The sequence below is a fragment of the Chrysemys picta genome, unplaced genomic scaffold (assembly GCF_011386835.1).
Source record: "Chrysemys picta bellii isolate R12L10 unplaced genomic scaffold, ASM1138683v2 scaf378, whole genome shotgun sequence".
NCBI classification, from domain to species: domain Eukaryota; kingdom Metazoa; phylum Chordata; order Testudines; family Emydidae; genus Chrysemys; species Chrysemys picta.
Window position 1 is genome coordinate 46,653 of NW_027053085.1, and position 15,348 is coordinate 62,000.

At 51.5% G+C, this 15,348-nt stretch overlaps 1 long non-coding RNA gene across 1 annotated transcript; it reads right to left on the bottom strand.

The window, feature by feature from the left end:
* Positions 1–8,052: 8,052 nt before the first annotated feature.
* On the bottom strand, positions 8,053–15,301 carry LOC135978668 (uncharacterized). Its single transcript, XR_010596046.1, has 4 exons — positions 15,071–15,301; positions 13,888–14,030; positions 9,998–10,071; positions 8,053–8,118 (listed from the first exon to the last, which is right to left on the bottom strand). It is a non-coding gene; the product is annotated as an uncharacterized LOC135978668 (long non-coding RNA).
* Positions 15,302–15,348: the final 47 nt, after the last annotated feature.

The following is a 15,348-nucleotide window of genomic DNA, read 5'->3' on the forward strand; positions in this document are numbered from 1 at the left end:
AAAAAAAGGGTGACTGCCCTGTAATCAGGGTTCAGGTCGCTTTCCCTTTTCTCCTCCCTACATTGGCCCTCTTCATGCCAAGGTCCAAAGTGAGCGCCCTCTAACTAGGGTGTGGGTCTTTCCCTGTCTTTCACAAGGTAACACTGCCATTTGGAAGGTAGTTCTAGAAACCAGCCTCTTGAGAGGGTTCAGGGTTTGTCCTACTAGCTGTCCCGTGCCCTCCTCACTCACGCACTCAGCCAAGTCAAAGCCCGCGTCCTCTGCATCCACCTGGACCCGCCTTCTGCCGCAAGCTCTCCTCCGTTCTGAAAGAGATCGGTGCCGAAAAGAAGGAATTAGGGTAATTTCCGGCAGGGCCGAGTACCTTGCCAATGTCATCTGAATCTACCTTGTACGCGTGCTCTCTACTGAGCCACACCTAACCCGCTTCCCTCTCTCTTTCTAGCAACTCAAAGGACAAAATGAACAAGATGACACAAGCACCAAAGAAACTGCAGGAAAAGGGAAGAAAAAGCCACTGCCAACGGCTGCACACACCGCACACACAGCACACACCGCACCCTGTACCGAGGGATCGGGTTCGACACTTCTCCTCACAGGCTTAATCCCCCTTCAGGTGCCCGGTAAAAGGACCTCCCTGTAAACAAGGATCAAGGTCCATTCCTTACCAACCAAAATGCTTTATGGATCCCTTCCATAGCTGAGGCGGAGCAAACCCCCTTTAAAAAGGGTTGAGGTCTCTGTGGGTTTGAGCTCCTTAGGACCTAGCCTTTAAAATGCCCCGTGCCGTTGACCTCTCCCTGTCAGAAGGGTGCAGGTCTCCCCTTTCTAACTCCTCTTGGGCCGTTGGCACTCGCTGGGCAACGACACCACCCATTTCTGAGGGAACGGAGGTCTCTCCTTTACAGCGCTTTTCGCTCTGGCCCATTGGAAGACCCCAGGCTTAAGGACCACCCTGTAAGGAGGGTTTCGGTCTCCTTTGCCATGCAAATTAACAGGTCACTTTGACAGGCTCGGCAAAATGACTGCCCTGTAACCAAGGTGTAAGGTCTTATACCTCTCACGCTTAAGCTAGGGGAGCCTTTCTGTGCCTGTGGCTTAGCGACTCCCCCCGACCCTCCAGCACTTGAGAAGGGTTGAACTTCTGTTTCTCTTAGTCACAGTAAATTCCCACAGAATGATTTCTACTTGGCTTTTTTGAGATTTGAAGTGAAATCTTACTCGGGACCTATCCCGGTCAGATGGAACATGGTGTGGCGAAGGGGCGGCTGTAAGGGGATGGCGGAGGCCGTGGAAAATTCACCCCTTTTCTCAAAAAAGCCAAGAAATGGCCCAACCAAGCAAACGTCACAAAGTCTGGAAATGAACAGGGGAGTTGGGGGGCTCCTTTCGGACCCTCACTTCCGTGTAATCCTTCCTCAAGTCCTTTTGCCCTGCCCAATTTACACCGCTCAACCAACCACAACTTTCACCCTTTGTTTTCTTGTGCACAAGAAAGAACACTGTCGGATTGACGAGCGCCAACTGCAGGGATTCGGACAGCTCCGTTAGTTGTGTCCGAATTCCTGGCCTTGTGTCTCTTTGGTGATAAAGAGAGGAGATTCCTCGGGCTACCTTTGAAGAGATTGATGTGGCGGTCCTTTCTGAAATGTGTTGATGTTGAGATGTTGTAGGTAGATACGGTGGTATTCAGAGCCGGCACGTGGGTGCACCTAACCCTACTAACAGGACCGCGTCACAAGTCAGAGGGGTCTTTTCTGGTAAAGGTAGGGGGCACAAAGTTGTCATTTTCTTGGTGGGGTAGGAGGTAAGTCGGGAAGGGTGTCGCTGAGGGATGGAGGATTGATTGGAAAGGGGACACTCAGCAGGATCCCTCCCTTACCTGTTCATTTCCAGATCTTTTCACATTCAGGACTCCCCCACCCCAACAGTGTAAAGGAGGTATATTTTACTAAAAAAAGGGTGACTGCCCTGTAATCAGGGTTCAGGTCGCTTTCCCTTTTCTCCTCCCTACATTGGCCCTCTTCATGCCAAGGTCCAAAGTGAGCGCCCTCTAACTAGGGTGTGGGTCTTTCCCTGTCTTTCACAAGGTAACACTGCCATTTGGAAGGTAGTTCTAGAAACCAGCCTCTTGAGAGGGTTCAGGGTTTGTCCTACTAGCTGTCCCGTGCCCTCCTCACTCACGCACTCAGCCAAGTCAAAGCCCGCGTCCTCTGCATCCACCTGGACCCGCCTTCTGCCGCAAGCTCTCCTCCGTTCTGAAAGAGATCGGTGCCGAAAAGAAGGAATTAGGGTAATTTCCGGCAGGGCCGAGTACCTTGCCAATGTCATCTGAATCTACCTTGTACGCGTGCTCTCTACTGAGCCACACCTAACCCGCTTCCCTCTCTCTTTCTAGCAACTCAAAGGACAAAATGAACAAGATGACACAAGCACCAAAGAAACTGCAGGAAAAGGGAAGAAAAAGCCACTGCCAACGGCTGCACACACCGCACACACAGCACACACCGCACCCTGTACCGAGGGATCGGGTTCGACACTTCTCCTCACAGGCTTAATCCCCCTTCAGGTGCCCGGTAAAAGGACCTCCCTGTAAACAAGGATCAAGGTCCATTCCTTACCAACCAAAATGCTTTATGGATCCCTTCCATAGCTGAGGCGGAGCAAACCCCCTTTAAAAAGGGTTGAGGTCTCTGTGGGTTTGAGCTCCTTAGGACCTAGCCTTTAAAATGCCCCGTGCCGTTGACCTCTCCCTGTCAGAAGGGTGCAGGTCTCCCCTTTCTAACTCCTCTTGGGCCGTTGGCACTCGCTGGGCAACGACACCACCCATTTCTGAGGGAACGGAGGTCTCTCCTTTACAGCGCTTTTCGCTCTGGCCCATTGGAAGACCCCAGGCTTAAGGACCACCCTGTAAGGAGGGTTTCGGTCTCCTTTGCCATGCAAATTAACAGGTCACTTTGACAGGCTCGGCAAAATGACTGCCCTGTAACCAAGGTGTAAGGTCTTATACCTCTCACGCTTAAGCTAGGGGAGCCTTTCTGTGCCTGTGGCTTAGCGACTCCCCCCGACCCTCCAGCACTTGAGAAGGGTTGAACTTCTGTTTCTCTTAGTCACAGTAAATTCCCACAGAATGATTTCTACTTGGCTTTTTTGAGATTTGAAGTGAAATCTTACTCGGGACCTATCCCGGTCAGATGGAACATGGTGTGGCGAAGGGGCGGCTGTAAGGGGATGGCGGAGGCCGTGGAAAATTCACCCCTTTTCTCAAAAAAGCCAAGAAATGGCCCAACCAAGCAAACGTCACAAAGTCTGGAAATGAACAGGGGAGTTGGGGGGCTCCTTTCGGACCCTCACTTCCGTGTAATCCTTCCTCAAGTCCTTTTGCCCTGCCCAATTTACACCGCTCAACCAACCACAACTTTCACCCTTTGTTTTCTTGTGCACAAGAAAGAACACTGTCGGATTGACGAGCGCCAACTGCAGGGATTCGGACAGCTCCGTTAGTTGTGTCCGAATTCCTGGCCTTGTGTCTCTTTGGTGATAAAGAGAGGAGATTCCTCGGGCTACCTTTGAAGAGATTGATGTGGCGGTCCTTTCTGAAATGTGTTGATGTTGAGATGTTGTAGGTAGATACGGTGGTATTCAGAGCCGGCACGTGGGTGCACCTAACCCTACTAACAGGACCGCGTCACAAGTCAGAGGGGTCTTTTCTGGTAAAGGTAGGGGGCACAAAGTTGTCATTTTCTTGGTGGGGTAGGAGGTAAGTCGGGAAGGGTGTCGCTGAGGGATGGAGGATTGATTGGAAAGGGGACACTCAGCAGGATCCCTCCCTTACCTGTTCATTTCCAGATCTTTTCACATTCAGGACTCCCCCACCCCAACAGTGTAAAGGAGGTATATTTTACTAAAAAAAGGGTGACTGCCCTGTAATCAGGGTTCAGGTCGCTTTCCCTTTTCTCCTCCCTACATTGGCCCTCTTCATGCCAAGGTCCAAAGTGAGCGCCCTCTAACTAGGGTGTGGGTCTTTCCCTGTCTTTCACAAGGTAACACTGCCATTTGGAAGGTAGTTCTAGAAACCAGCCTCTTGAGAGGGTTCAGGGTTTGTCCTACTAGCTGTCCCGTGCCCTCCTCACTCACGCACTCAGCCAAGTCAAAGCCCGCGTCCTCTGCATCCACCTGGACCCGCCTTCTGCCGCAAGCTCTCCTCCGTTCTGAAAGAGATCGGTGCCGAAAAGAAGGAATTAGGGTAATTTCCGGCAGGGCCGAGTACCTTGCCAATGTCATCTGAATCTACCTTGTACGCGTGCACTCTACTGAGCCACACCTAACCCGCTTCCCTCTCTCTTTCTAGCAACTCAAAGGACAAAATGAACAAGATGACACAAGCACCAAAGAAACTGCAGGAAAAGGGAAGAAAAAGCCACTGCCAACGGCTGCACACACCGCACACACAGCACACACCGCACCCTGTACCGAGGGATCGGGTTCGACACTTCTCCTCACAGGCTTAATCCCCCTTCAGGTGCCCGGTAAAAGGACCTCCCTGTAAACAAGGATCAAGGTCCATTCCTTACCAACCAAAATGCTTTATGGATCCCTTCCATAGCTGAGGCGGAGCAAACCCCCTTTAAAAAGGGTTGAGGTCTCTGTGGGTTTGAGCTCCTTAGGACCTAGCCTTTAAAATGCCCCGTGCCGTTGACCCCTCCCTGTCAGAAGGGTGCAGGTCTCCCCTTTCTAACTCCTCTTGGGCCGTTGGCACTCGCTGGGCAACGACACCACCCATTTCTGAGGGAACGGAGGTCTCTCCTTTACAGCGCTTTTCGCTCTGGCCCATTGGAAGACCCCAGGCTTAAGGACCACCCTGTAAGGAGGGTTTCGGTCTCCTTTGCCATGCAAATTAACAGGTCACTTTGACAGGCTCGGCAAAATGACTGCCCTGTAACCAGGGTGTAAGGTCTTATACCTCTCACGCTTAAGCTAGGGGAGCCTTTCTGTGCCTGTGGCTTAGCGACTCCCCCCGACCCTCCAGCACTTGAGAAGGGTTGAACTTCTGTTTCTCTTAGTCACAGTAAATTCCCACAGAATGATTTCTACTTGGCTTTTTTGAGATTTGAAGTGAAATCTTACTCGGGACCTATCCCGGTCAGATGGAACATGGTGTGGCGAAGGGGCGGCTGTAAGGGGATGGCGGAGGCCGTGGAAAATTCGCCCCTTTTCTCAAAAAAGCCAAGAAATGGCCCAACCAAGCAAACGTCACAAAGTCTGGAAATGAACAGGGGAGTTGGGGGGCTCCTTTCGGACCCTCACTTCCGTGTAATCCTTCCTCAAGTCCTTTTGCCCTGCCCAATTTACACCGCTCAACCAACCACAACTTTCACCCTTTGTTTTCTTGTGCACAAGAAAGAACACTGTCGGACTGACGAGCGCCAACTGCAGGGATTCGGACAGCTCCGTTAGTTGTGTCCGAATTCCTGGCCTTGTGTCTCTTTGGGGATAAAGAGAGGAGATTCCTCGGGCTACCTTTGAAGAGATTGATGTGGCGGTCCTTTCTGAAATGTGTTGATGTTGAGATGTTGTAGGTAGATACGGTGGTATTCAGAGCCGGCACGTGGGTGCACCTAACCCTACTAACAGGACCGCGTCACAAGTCAGAGGGGTCTTTTCTGGTAAAGGTAGGGGGCACAAAGTTGTCATTTTCTTGGTGGGGTAGGAGGTAAGTCGGGAAGGGTGTCGCTGAGGGATGGAGGATTGATTGGAAAGGCGACATTCAGCAGGATCCCTCCCTTACCTGTTCATTTCCAGATCTTTTCACATTCAGGACTCCCCCACCCCAACAGTGTAAAGGAGGTATATTTCACTAAAAAAAGGGTGACTGCCCTGTAATCAGGGTTCAGGTCGCTTTCCCTTTTCTCCTCCCTACATTGGCCCTCTTCATGCCAAGGTCCAAAGTGAGCGCCCTCTAACTAGGGTGTGGGTCTTTCCCTGTCTTTCACAAGGTAACACTGCCATTTGGAAGGTAGTTCTAGAAACCAGCCTCTTGAGAGGGTTCAGGGTTTGTCCTACTAGCTGTCCCGTGCCCTCCTCACTCACGCACTCAGCCAAGTCAAAGCCCGCGTCCTCTGCATCCACCTGGACCCGCCTTCTGCCGCAAGCTCGCCTCCGTTCTGAAAGAGATCGGTGCCGAAAAGAAGGAATTAGGGTAATTTCCGGCAGGGCCGAGTACCTTGCCAATGTCATCTGAATCTACCTTGTACGCGTGCTCTCTACTGAGCCACACCTAACCCGCTTCCCTCTCTCTTTCTAGCAACTCAAAGGACAAAATGAACAAGATGACACAAGCACCAAAGAAACTGCAGGAAAAGGGAAGAAAAAGCCACTGCCAACGGCTGCACACACCGCACACACAGCACACACCGCACCCTGTACCGAGGGATCGGGTTCGACACTTCTCCTCACAGGCTTAATCCCCCTTCAGGTGCCCGGTAAAAGGACCTCCCTGTAAACAAGGATCAAGGTCCATTCCTTACCAACCAAAATGCTTTATGGATCCCTTCCATAGCTGAGGCGGAGCAAACCCCCTTTAAAAAGGGTTGAGGTCTCTGTGGGTTTGAGCTCCTTAGGACCTAGCCTTTAAAATGCCCCGTGCCGTTGACCTCTCCCTGTCAGAAGGGTGCAGGTCTCCCCTTTCTAACTCCTCTTGGGCCGTTGGCACTCGCTGGGCAACGACACCACCCATTTCTGAGGGAACGGAGGTCTCTCCTTTACAGCGCTTTTCGCTCTGGCCCATTGGAAGACCCCAGGCTTAAGGACCACCCTGTAAGGAGGGTTTCGGTCTCCTTTGCCATGCAAATTAACAGGTCACTTTGACAGGCTCGGCAAAATGACTGCCCTGTAACCTGGGTGTAAGGTCTTATACCTCTCACGCTTAAGCTAGGGGAGCCTTTCTGTGCCTGTGGCTTAGCGACTCCCCCCGACCCTCCAGCACTTGAGAAGGGTTGAACTTCTGTTTCTCTTAGTCACAGTAAATTCCCACAGAATGATTTCTACTTGGCTTTTTTGAGATTTGAAGTGAAATCTTACTCGGGACCTATCCCGGTCAGATGGAACATGGTGTGGCGAAGGGGCGGCTGTAAGGGGATGGCGGAGGCCGTGGAAAATTCACCCCTTTTCTCAAAAAAGCCAAGAAATGGCCCAACCAAGCAAACGTCACAAAGTCTGGAAATGAACAGGGGAGTTGGGGGGCTCCTTTCGGACCCTCACTTCCGTGTAATCCTTCCTCAAGTCCTTTTGCCCTGCCCAATTTACACCGCTCAACCAACCACAACTTTCACCCTTTGTTTTCTTGTGCACAAGAAAGAACACTGTCGGATTGACGAGCGCCAACTGCAGGGATTCGGACAGCTCCGTTAGTTGTGTCCGAATTCCTGGCCTTGTGTCTCTTTGGTGATAAAGAGAGGAGATTCCTCGGGCTACCTTTGAAGAGATTGATGTGGCGGTCCTTTCTGAAATGTGTTGATGTTGAGATGTTGTAGGTAGATACGGTGGTATTCAGAGCCGGCACGTGGGTGCACCTAACCCTACTAACAGGACCGCGTCACAAGTCAGAGGGGTCTTTTCTGGTAAAGGTAGGGGGCACAAAGTTGTCATTTTCTTGGTGGGGTAGGAGGTAAGTCGGGAAGGGTGTCGCTGAGGAATGGAGGATTGATTGGAAAGGGGACACTCAGCAGGATCCCTCCCTTACCTGTTCATTTCCAGATCTTTTCACATTCAGGACTCCCCCACCCCAACAGTGTAAAGGAGGTATATTTTACTAAAAAAAGGGTGACTGCCCTGTAATCAGGGTTCAGGTCGCTTTCCCTTTTCTCCTCCCTACATTGGCCCTCTTCATGCCAAGGTCCAAAGTGAGCGCCCTCTAACTAGGGTGTGGGTCTTTCCCTGTCTTTCACAAGGTAACACTGCCATTTGGAAGGTAGTTCTAGAAACCAGCCTCTTGAGAGGGTTCAGGGTTTGTCCTACTAGCTGTCCCGTGCCCTCCTCACTCACGCACTCAGCCAAGTCAAAGCCCGCGTCCTCTGCATCCACCTGGACCCCGTCTTCTGCCGCAAGCTCTCCTCCGTTCTGAAAGAGATCGGTGCCGAAAAGAAGGAATTAGGGTAATTTCCGGCAGGGCCGAGTACCTTGCCAATGTCATCTGAATCTACCTTGTACGCGTGCTCTCTACTGAGCCACACCTAACCCGCTTCCCTCTCTCTTTCTAGCAACTCAAAGGACAAAATGAACAAGATGACACAAGCACCAAAGAAACTGCAGGAAAAGGGAAGAAAAAGCCACTGCCAACGGCTGCACACACCGCACACACAGCACACACCGCACCCTGTACCGAGGGATGGGGTTCGACACTTCTCCTCACAGGCTTAATCCCCCTTCAGGTGCCCGGTAAAAGGACCTCCCTGTAAACAAGGATCAAGGTCCATTCCTTACCAACCAAAATGCTTTATGGATCCCTTCCATAGCTGAGGCGGAGCAAACCCCCTTTAAAAAGGGTTGAGGTCTCTGTGGGTTTGAGCTCCTTAGGACCTAGCCTTTAAAATGCCCCGTGCCGTTGACCTCTCCCTGTCAGAAGGGTGCAGGTCTCCCCTTTCTAACTCCTCTTGGGCCGTTGGCACTCGCTGGGCAACGACACCACCCATTTCTGAGGGAACGGAGGTCTCTCCTTTACAGCGCTTTTCGCTCTGGCCCATTGGAAGACCCCAGGCTTAAGGACCACCCTGTAAGGAGGGTTTCGGTCTCCTTTGCCATGCAAATTAACAGGTCACTTTGACAGGCTCGGCAAAATGACTGCCCTGTAACCAGGGTGTAAGGTCTTATACCTCTCACGCTTAAGCTAGGGGAGCCTTTCTGTGCCTGTGGCTTAGCGACTCCCCCCGACCCTCCAGCACTTGAGAAGGGTTGAACTTCTGTTTCTCTTAGTCACAGTAAATTCCCACAGAATGATTTCTACTTGGCTTTTTTGAGATTTGAAGTGAAATCTTACTCGGGACCTATCCCGGTCAGATGGAACATGGTGTGGCGAAGGGGCGGCTGTAAGGGGATGGCGGAGGCCGTGGAAAATTCGCCCCTTTTCTCAAAAAAGCCAAGAAATGGCCCAACCAAGCAAACGTCACAAAGTCTGGAAATGAACAGGGGAGTTGGGGGGCTCCTTTCGGACCCTCACTTCCGTGTAATTCTTCCTCAAGTCCTTTTGCCCTGCCCAATTTACACCGCTCAACCAACCACAACTTTCACCCTTTGTTTTCTTGTGCACAAGAAAGAACACTGTCGGACTGATGAGCGCCAACTGCAGGGATTCGGACAGCTCCGTTAGTTGTGTCCGAATTCCTGGCCTTGTGTCTCTTTGGGGATAAAGAGAGGAGATTCCTCGGGCTACCTTTGAAGAGATTGATGTGGCGGTCCTTTCTGAAATGTGTTGATGTTGAGATGTTGTAGGTAGATGCGGTGGTATTCAGAGCCGGCACGTGGGTGCACCTAACCCTACTAACAGGACCGCGTCACAAGTAAGAGGGGTCTTTTCTGGTAAAGATAGGGGGCACAAAGTTGTCATTTTCTTGGTGGGGTAGGAGGTAAGTCGGGAAGGGTGTCGCTGAGGGATGGAGGATTGATTGGAAAGGGGACACTCAGCAGGATCCCTCCCTTACCTGTTCATTTCCAGATCTTTTCACATTCAGGACTCCCCCACCCCAACAGTGTAAAGGAGGTATATTTTACTAAAAAAAGGGTGACTGCCCTGTAATCAGGGTTCAGGTCGCTTTCCCTTTTCTCCTCCCTACATTGGCCCTCTTCATGCCAAGGTCCAAAGTGAGCGCCCTCTAACTAGGGTGTGGGTCTTTCCCTGTCTTTCACAAGGTAACACTGCCATTTGGAAGGTAGTTCTAGAAACCAGCCTCTTGAGAGGGTTCAGGGTTTGTCCTACTAGCTGTCCCGTGCCCTCCTCACTCACGCACTCAGCCAAGTCAAAGCCCGCGTCCTCTGCATCCACCTGGACCCGCCTTCTGCCGCAAGCTCTCCTCCGTTCTGAAAGAGATCGGTGCCGAAAAGAAGGAATTAGGGTAATTTCCGGCAGGGCCGAGTACCTTGCCAATGTCATCTGAATCTACCTTGTACGCGTGCTCTCTACTGAGCCACACCTAACCCGCTTCCCTCTCTCTTTCTAGCAACTCAAAGGACAAAATGAACAAGATGACACAAGCACCAAAGAAACTGCAGGAAAAGGGAAGAAAAAGCCACTGCCAACGGCTGCACACACCGCACACACAGCACACACCGCACCCTGTACCGAGGGATCGGGTTCGACACTTCTCCTCACAGGCTTAATCCCCCTTCAGGTGCCCGGTAAAAGGACCTCCCTGTAAACAAGGATCAAGGTCCATTCCTTACCAACCAAAATGCTTTATGGATCCCTTCCATAGCTGAGGCGGAGCAAACCCCCTTTAAAAAGGGTTGAGGTCTCTGTGGGTTTGAGCTCCTTAGGACCTAGCCTTTAAAATGCCCCGTGCCGTTGACCCCTCCCTGTCAGAAGGGTGCAGGTCTCCCCTTTCTAACTCCTCTTGGGCCGTTGGCACTCGCTGGGCAACGACACCACCCATTTCTGAGGGAACGGAGGTCTCTCCTTTACAGCGCTTTTCGCTCTGGCCCATTGGAAGACCCCAGGCTTAAGGACCACCCTGTAAGGAGGGTTTCGGTCTCCTTTGCCATGCAAATTAACAGGTCACTTTGACAGGCTCGGCAAAATGACTGCCCTGTAACCAGGGTGTAAGGTCTTATACCTCTCACGCTTAAGCTAGGGGAGCCTTTCTGTGCCTGTGGCTTAGCGACTCCCCCCGACCCTCCAGCACTTGAGAAGGGTTGAACTTCTGTTTCTCTTAGTCACAGTAAATTCCCACAGAATGATTTCTACTTGGCTTTTTTGAGATTTGAAGTGAAATCTTACTCGGGACCTATCCCGGTCAGATGGAACATGGTGTGGCGAAGGGGCGGCTGTAAGGGGATGGCGGAGGCCGTGGAAAATTCGCCCCTTTTCTCAAAAAAGCCAAGAAATGGCCCAACCAAGCAAACGTCACAAAGTCTGGAAATGAACAGGGGAGTTGGGGGGCTCCTTTCGGACCCTCACTTCCGTGTAATTCTTCCTCAAGTCCTTTTGCCCTGCCCAATTTACACCGCTCAACCAACCACAACTTTCACCCTTTGTTTTCTTGTGCACAAGAAAGAACACTGTCGGACTGATGAGCGCCAACTGCAGGGATTCGGACAGCTCCGTTAGTTGTGTCCGAATTCCTGGCCTTGTGTCTCTTTGGGGATAAAGAGAGGAGATTCCTCGGGCTACCTTTGAAGAGATTGATGTGGCGGTCCTTTCTGAAATGTGTTGATGTTGAGATGTTGTAGGTAGATGCGGTGGTATTCAGAGCCGGCACGTGGGTGCACCTAACCCTACTAACAGGACCGCGTCACAAGTAAGAGGGGTCTTTTCTGGTAAAGATAGGGGGCACAAAGTTGTCATTTTCTTGGTGGGGTAGGAGGTAAGTCGGGAAGGGTGTCGCTGAGGGATGGAGGATTGATTGGAAAGGGGACACTCAGCAGGATCCCTCCCTTACCTGTTCATTTCCAGATCTTTTCACATTCAGGACTCCCCCACCCCAACAGTGTAAAGGAGGTATATTTTACTAAAAAAAGGGTGACTGCCCTGTAATCAGGGTTCAGGTCGCTTTCCCTTTTCTCCTCCCTACATTGGCCCTCTTCATGCCAAGGTCCAAAGTGAGCGCCCTCTAACTAGGGTGTGGGTCTTTCCCTGTCTTTCACAAGGTAACACTGCCATTTGGAAGGTAGTTCTAGAAACCAGCCTCTTGAGAGGGTTCAGGGTTTGTCCTACTAGCTGTCCCGTGCCCTCCTCACTCACGCACTCAGCCAAGTCAAAGCCCGCGTCCTCTGCATCCACCTGGACCCGCCTTCTGCCGCAAGCTCTCATCCGTTCTGAAAGAGATCGGTGCCGAAAAGAAGGAATTAGGGTAATTTCCGGCAGGGCCGAGTACCTTGCCAATGTCATCTGAATCTACCTTGTACGCGTGCTCTCTACTGAGCCACACCTAACCCGCTTCCCTCTCTCTTTCTAGCAACTCAAAGGACAAAATGAACAAGATGACATAAGCACCAAAGAAACTGCAGGAAAAGGGAAGAAAAAGCCACTGCCAACGGCTGCACACACCGCACACACAGCACACACCGCACCCTGTACCGAGGGATCGGGTTCGACACTTCTCCTCACAGGCTTAATCCCCCTTCAGGTGCCCGGTAAAAGGACCTCCCTGTAAACAAGGATCAAGGTCCATTCCTTACCAACCAAAATGCTTTATGGATCCCTTCCATAGCTGAGGCGGAGCAAACCCCCTTTAAAAAGGGTTGAGGTCTCTGTGGGTTTGAGCTCCTTAGGACCTAGCCTTTAAAATGCCCCGTGCCGTTGACCTCTCCCTGTCAGAAGGGTGCAGGTCTCCCCTTTCTAACTCCTCTTGGGCCGTTGGCACTCGCTGGGCAACGACACCACCCATTTCTGAGGGAACGGAGGTCTCTCCTTTACAGCGCTTTTCGCTCTGGCCCATTGGAAGACCCCAGGCTTAAGGACCACCCTGTAAGGAGGGTTTCGGTCTCCTTTGCCATGCAAATTAACAGGTCACTTTGACAGGCTCGGCAAAATGACTGCCCTGTAACCAAGGTGTAAGGTCTTATACCTCTCACGCTTAAGCTAGGGGAGCCTTTCTGTGCCTGTGGCTTAGCGACTCCCCCCGACCCTCCAGCACTTGAGAAGGGTTGAACTTCTGTTTCTCTTAGTCACAGTAAATTCCCACAGAATGATTTCTACTTGGCATTTTTGAGATTTGAAGTGAAATCTTACTCGGGACCTATCCCGGTCAGATGGAACATGGTGTGGCGAAGGGGCGGCTGTAAGGGGATGGCGGAGGCCGTGGAAAATTCGCCCCTTTTCTCAAAAAAGCCAAGAAATGGCCCAACCAAGCAAACGTCACAAAGTCTGGAAATGAACAGGGGAGTTGGGGGGCTCCTTTCGGACCCTCACTTCCGTGTAATCCTTCCTCAAGTCCTTTTGCCCTGCCCAATTTACACCGCTCAACCAACCACAACTTTCACCCTTTGTTTTCTTGTGCACAAGAAAGAACACTGTCGGACTGACGAGCGCCAACTGCAGGGATTCGGACAGCTCCGTTAGTTGTGTCCGAATTCCTGGCCTTGTGTCTCTTTGGTGATAAAGAGAGGAGATTCCTCGGGCTACCTTTGAAGAGATTGATGTGGCGGTCCTTTCTGAAATGTGTTGATGTTGAGATGTTGTAGGTAGATACGGTGGTATTCAGAGCCGGCACGTGGGTGCACCTAACCCTACTAACAGGATCGCCTCACAAATAAGAGGGGTCTTTTCTTTTAAAGGTTAGGGGGCACGAAGTTGTCATTTTCTTGGTGGGGTAGGAGATACGTCGGGAAGGGTGTCGCTGAGGGATGGAGGATTGATTGGAAAGGGGACACTCAGCAGGATCCCTCCCTTACCTGTTCATTTCCAGATCTTTTCACACTGGGGACTCCTCCCCCGCCTTGTGTAAAGGAGGAATATTTTACTAACGAAAATGTGACTGCCCTGTAATCAGGGTTCAGGTCTCTTTCCCTTTTCTCCTCCCTGTATTGGCCCCCTTAACAGCACCCGACATAGTCACTCTGCAGAGTAGACTCTGGCCCCTCCGCAGCCTTGATACCACAGAGCCCCTACCCAACGAGGAAGCACACGGCCCGTGAAGAAACTAGAGGGAGCACACATGAGGAATTCAAAGCACTGACCTCTTACTCAGAGCCAATTATCTGGGAGGCGGAAACCTGAGGACTGTTCATATCTGCTTAGAAGGATGTCCAGGTTGCTCAGGTCCACTTGTATCAGCTTCTCCTGTGGCTGGGGCTCCTGGCCAATTCCTCTGCAAGCGCAGCTGCAAAAGCCAAGCATGAGCCATCACTACACCAATCTCTATTGGTGTGTGAAATCTTGCCCTCATCCCTGCCTCCCTCTCCCATCCCATCTACATCAGCCCCACTGGATGAACAGAAACTGAGTGATCATTTCTCTCGTGGAGCAACAGTGATACCAGGTGGCCCGTCAGGGGAATGCACAAAGCATTTCCCTTAGGCAGTAACAGTGACACCAGGTGGCCACTCGGTGTAATTGCACAGAGCATTTCCCACATGAAGTAATAATGACACCATGTGGCCACTTTGGGTAATGCACAAAGCCTTACCCTACTGGAGCAACAGTGACACCTGTTGGCTAATCCAGGTAATAAAGAAAACTTTCAGGGAGCAGGAGTGGCACCTGGTGGCCACTCGAGGTAATGCACAAAGTAGTTCCAAAGGGAGCAACAGTGACACTGGGTGGCTAATCCAGGTAATTCACAAAGCATTTCAGGGAGCAAGACTAACTAGGTGGCCACAAGGGGTAATGCACAAAGAATTTCCCCCATTGTCAACAGTGACACTGTGTTGTCATCTGCAGTACCCTCAGAGTAATCCCTTAAGAAGCAGCAGTGACATTGGGCGGCCAGTTGGACGACTGCACAGAGCATTTCTTTCATGGAGCAACAGAGACACTAGATGGCCAATCGGGGAAATGGACAGAGCTTTTCCCCTGTGGAACAGCAGTGACGCCCGGTGGCCACTCAGTGTAATTGCACAGAACATTTCTCTCATGAAGCAAAAATGAGACTGCGTGGCCACCCCGGGTAATCACAGAGCATTTCCCAAATAAAGCAACAGTGACACTGGGTGGCTAATCCAGGTAATGCACAAAGCATTTCCCCCATGGAGCAACAGTGGCACTGGGTGGACACCTGGGGTAATGCACAGAGCATTTCCTTAAGGAGCAACAGTGACACTGCATGCCGTGATACAGCAGGGCCAGAGAGCAGCAGGAGAATGGTGGAAGAAAACTAGAGTGGTACGGATGAGGAATAGAGTGCCATAATTGTTCACTCACAGACAGTCATGGAGACGACAGAAAGCGGTGGACTGTTCATCTCTGCTTACAAGGATGTCCAGGCTGCTCAGGTTCACTTCTTCCAGTTTCTCCTCTGGCTGGGGCTCCTGGGCGATTCCTCTGCAAACACAGCATATAACCCAAGCAGGAGCCATCACTGCCCAAAGGTCTATTGGTGTACGAGATACTGCCCTCCCTCTCCCATCCACTGTACATCAGCCCCACTTGATGAACAGTGACAGTCAACTCCCACAGTCACCCCCACCACTACCAATGGA